The 5,156-nt window shown below is 33.0% G+C and overlaps 1 pseudogene across 1 annotated transcript; it reads right to left on the reverse strand.

Annotated features, from left to right (window-relative positions):
• Positions 1-867: 867 nt before the first annotated feature.
• LOC143618316 (beta-hexosaminidase 3-like) lies at positions 868-3,947 on the reverse strand (annotated as a pseudogene). Its single transcript, XR_013150985.1, has 15 exons — positions 3,859-3,947; positions 3,336-3,699; positions 3,184-3,262; positions 3,078-3,109; positions 2,879-2,996; positions 2,743-2,834; positions 2,525-2,655; positions 2,372-2,437; positions 2,174-2,274; positions 2,043-2,102; positions 1,926-1,959; positions 1,735-1,833; positions 1,614-1,672; positions 1,290-1,540; positions 868-1,206 (listed from the first exon to the last, which is right to left on the reverse strand). The product of XR_013150985.1 is annotated as a beta-hexosaminidase 3-like (transcript).
• Positions 3,948-5,156: the final 1,209 nt, after the last annotated feature.

The following is a 5,156-nucleotide window of genomic DNA, read 5'->3' on the forward strand; positions in this document are numbered from 1 at the left end:
GGTCTTCATTGCATGCCAAATGATGGTACCACAGTTGAAGTCTGACCTTGATCACAATCTGGCAATCTGCCAAACCCAGTCGGAGGGGCAAATGAAGATGGTGGCACTTCCCATCGCAAAACATGTGGTTGATAAGGAACATGGAACGTGAAATTGTCCTTTTAGGTTGTGTATGACGAGACCTGTTGTGATGGTGTTTAATGGATATGTTATGACAGAATGTCGTTTGTTTAGTTGCATTGAAAGGATGCAATTTTTAAAATATAACTTCAATAATAACAATAAATAACCATAATGATTAATTGATTAACTAGAAACAACATGGTTTTACTTGGCAAAACTAATAATATTAAACCATTAAAAGGTTATAGATTCTAATCTCATATGAGACATGTTTAATTTTATCTTTATACAAAAAAAAATAAAAAATTAAACTTTATTTTTCCTTGACTAATCTATGCAACTTTACAAAAGGGTGACTTCTTTTTTAAACTTACTTTATTTTACTTGACAAAGGTAATAATAAAAAGTTCTAGTTTTCTGCATTATAGAAAAAAATTATAATATAATATAATCTAAAAGTCAGTTAGGAAAAGATTAAATAAACATGAAACTTTATTTTATAAGAAGAATATGTGACAGCCTCGTTGACATTTCAGCATCAATTGGTCAACATAAATCCACAAAATGATTGTGTTTGACATTTTAACCTGGCACATCAAATTTGACATTTACACCCTCACATCATAATCATTTATTAATGTTTTTTTCTCATCCACTCATGTATAATGTGTTTTAAGGCATAAATGTCCAAATAAAACTTCTTTTATGGATTCTGTTACCAAGTTTTTTTAATATGAAAGCAATTGACCCATCCAATTATAAGGAAGACAATATATCTAGAAAATAACTTCACTGCAAGGACTGAAACAGTTTTCAAACACCCATTTTGTCATAATAAGTTACCACTTTTATATTCCAAATTATCAACAGAAATGACATTTTTGCCATAATTATTGAAGAACCCACTTTTATCAAACTACTGAATGTAACATGAGCCCGGCTCGAGTGGTGCAGCCCGACCCGGCACGCTTATCGGAGCAGCTGCAATTCCTCTTTGGTTCAATAAACACCTAAAATTTGATATCCTTGAAGTCGCATCACTCGGGTTTTTAGCAAGTTTGTCGGGAGCCGTCCACAACCTCTCTTTAATCATCAAACAAAATAAATATAAAAATGTTAATAACAAAACATTTGTAAGTATGTGATGTATAATAAAGTTCAGTTACCTGCAGCTGCTGCAGCACGTGGCCATATGGTCTGTTCAATGTCCGACCCGTCAATTCTTTCACCCCACGCGCATACTTCACCACCAATAACTAACTTTTGTTGCTCTGGTATTGTAATGTTTACAAGCGGTTCGTTCATATAAACCATTTCCCAATCATTATCCAAGTGATCAAGGTACCACTTGTCTTGGTTGCTTACAATGCACCTTAATCCCGCTTTAACAACTTGCTCAGCAACACCACCACCGAGCCTATTAACAGAACGACAACAAATAAATCTCAACAGTTTGTAACTATATAAGTTTAACCGTTTAAGACACATACCAGTTATGAACCACTGTCTTTTGTCCAATTTGTTACCAAAATGGTTGAAGGTTTCCTCCCTGTAAAATAATACAAAAATCAAATTTTGACTATCGACGTAAGAAAAGAACATAAGACTCACCAGTTTATTACTTCATAACCGTGAGACAAAGCTATCTTTTGTGCCTTTAGGACAAAATACTCGTAAGCGGTAGACTCGTTTAGACCCTTTTGTTTCATCCTGCAATGCAAAAGGTTAGTTCAAGTATTTGACTATTTTCATTTGCAATTTTCAGATGGTAAAAAAGATGAAAATAACTTCAGATTATTTACCAGTTTCTTATACGAGGCGTTAAGACCCAACAGCCTGAGATAATAAACACGGTGTTAAAAAATAAAATTTTGTCAATTTGGAATTTAAATTCAAATTCTTGAAAATCAGTAACTTACTGGTGTCAACTTCATCACCTCCCAAATGAACAAACTTGTACTTAAAAATCTTACTGAAATCTGAAACAAGAAAAAATAACTAATCAGTTAATTGTCTAGCTTCCATACAAGAGTAAGGAGAGCGGGTGCACCTGAGAGAACTCCGTCTATCAATTTAAACGTGAAATCGTTGCTGACATCAAGTGGCTCCTGACATGTCTTCGATGGCCATAATGCAGGGTAACCAACGCCCCTAATCACGTTATATGTTAGGTTTGCCATCTAATTAAATCATAATAAAACCTTAACGAACATAAAAATGGACTACTATATTTTAATATAAGGATTACCAGGAACGAGCATGTCCAGGAACATCAAGCTCAGCAAGCACGTTAATCCCCCTTCTTTGGGCATAACTGCAAAACATAACAAAAAACAAAAAAAATACATATTAGAGAAATATGCACTCCAACTTATGCAAATCAGAATAATAATCTACTTGCCTAACAATTTCGGCTGCAGCAGCCACTGTGTAGCGTTCGGGTCTGGAATAAGCACCATTCCATAGTTTTGGGAATGAAGGGATCTCTAATGGGAAAGATTGTTCATCGACAATGTGCCAATGCAGAACATTCTGCATTTAATCAAATAAAAAAGTTCATAAATCATGTTTTCTTACTAATTCTCAAAACCTGTTTGTACTTTATAAGTTAAGACTTACCAGCTTTGCATAAGCCATAGAATCAATAACTTTTTTAATCATTGGCAAGGGCTGATAATGACGGGCCGTATCTGCAACATTGTCAGTATAAACTCAATGAATTCATCGTATCAAATATTAATAAAAATAAAGAAACATCTTACCAGTTAGAAGCCTCGGTATGAGACACGTGGTCGATCGGTAATGGTTAGTGGTGTCTGGTTAACTATAAGCTTTCTTGAGTTAAGGTTAAAATGGCACAATTGACTGAAAGTCTGTCACATTATTATTATCGAAACAATCAATAAATCAAACACATTAAATCCTTCTAAAAGTGTATTAACAAAACAAGTAACCTGCAGGGCATGTAGAGCTCCATAGACAGTAACTGCGTGCATAAATATTCATCCAATTAAATCAACAAACTTTATACAAACATTAATATGAAATTATCAATCACACCAACCTCAATATATGCATAATTTGGATTCCCTTTGGGATTAATATTCAACTTGTAAGACTCATCTACACCATATTGCAACTGCACTTAACATAACCATATCAAATTATCCATAAACGAATAGCCGAATACGTAAACAAGAATAAACAATTACCCGACCGTCTTCGGACAAGATAACGACATGGATCCCCTGTAAAATGAGAGACTGATCCACTTTTCCAAAGTTGTATTCAATAACATTATTTGATGTAAGAACATCAAGTAACCTAGTGAACCCATCTTTCAAAATGCCAGATTTGTCCTTGTACTTGCTAGTTCCATCAACCTTGAGGTTAAAGTCCTTGCTTATTACAACAGTTGTGTTACCAAACTCTACTGATTCAGGCATAGGCCATATGTTAATATTCTTTGGATAACTGTAACTATTACCACCAGTTACCAACAAAAGCATGTGTAACATACAACAACAACAACACAGAAAGATGGCGTGCCACGTCATCTTTCCGTCTCACCAGTTTCTGCACAAAGTACATTTAGACAATATTAACATAAATTGATTGTTACAGAAACAGATATATACTAGAAACAAAAGGGATTAAAATCATAACAACTTTACAATAATATAAATCAGAACACATAATAATAATACTAATAATAATAATGAGAAGAAAAAGGACCTGTGACGAAAAGGTGAAGAATAATGGTGTGGATGAGTCATGAGAGATAATTGGGATGAAGATTTATAGATCTGTAAAGTATCTCCGTCCATGTTCATTTATTATTATATTATTATTATTATTATTATTATTATTATTATAATATGATATGATATATATTTGGATTGGTTTTTATGTTATGTAGTTATTAGATATTCTATTCCTCGTGAAAAACAAGCAGTTGGTGTTATATCTGTTTGTTTAGTCTCACTGATATGATCAATGTTTAGGTGGCCAATATGTTATGAAAATTTAGTAGTATTTTATTACAGATGATGATGATAATCTTATATATATAAACTAATAAATTTAATAGATATTATGATATCAACAACATCATGAGATATGACAATAATATTGCATCAGGAGTTTTAATATGAGTCAATGTTGAATCATATTATGTTTCATTTAAGGTAATTTATTATTGTAATTTTTAGGTGGAAAAGCAATAACATTCAATGTTAAATCTTATTATGTTCCATGTAAGTTAGGTAATTTATTATTGTAATTTTTCTTTCAATGGCATTTACTATTGTGACCAGGATTGAGAATGTTAACTTATTTTTCTTTTTCTTTAATTTCTTTCTTTTTTTAACGACAAATTTTCGTTGATTGTAAGACCTGAACCTAAAACCTTTCAACCTGTTGGTAATTTAAAGGCCTCTCAACTTATTTGTTTTCTTATATTATAGACATAATAGCAAAAGACGTCATTTATATATAAACATTTTTCAATGAACGTCATTTAACAAAAAAAAATGGCTGAAAACATACTCGATGATTCAAATCCCTTTCACGTTAAGCCCTTTAGCACTAACTCATTAATTTTTCTCGTTAAATTTAGTCATGTACAAGGCACGTGAGGGTAGTTTCGTAAATTCATACATTTTTTTAATAATTAAAATAAAAGTATAAAGATTTTTTTAAAATAAAAAACAATCTCTCTCTCTCTCATCCCCCTCTCTATCTCTCTCTCTCTCCAACCATCGCACTTGCACCGCACTACCACCGGACCACCGCAATCCACCGCTTAAAGCCCAATCCAATCGATTAGGGCTAGTCTCATATCTGAAAAGTCCAATCCATTCGATTAGGGCTAGCTTCCCATCTTGAATTTTGCTTCGTTGCATTAAATTAAAGGGGTTAGTGCTAAAGGACTTAACGTGAAAGAGATTTGAAACATTGAGTGTGTTTTCTGCCATTTTTTTACGATAAAGACACGGTCCATAGTGGTGTGGACGATGGTTGTCTTCGTCGGC

Source organism: Bidens hawaiensis, unplaced genomic scaffold (assembly GCF_021521415.1).
Source record: "Bidens hawaiensis isolate Kalapana, Puna unplaced genomic scaffold, B.hawaiensis_p1.1 tig00002338_1, whole genome shotgun sequence".
In the NCBI taxonomy this organism is placed as follows: domain Eukaryota; kingdom Viridiplantae; phylum Streptophyta; class Magnoliopsida; order Asterales; family Asteraceae; genus Bidens; species Bidens hawaiensis.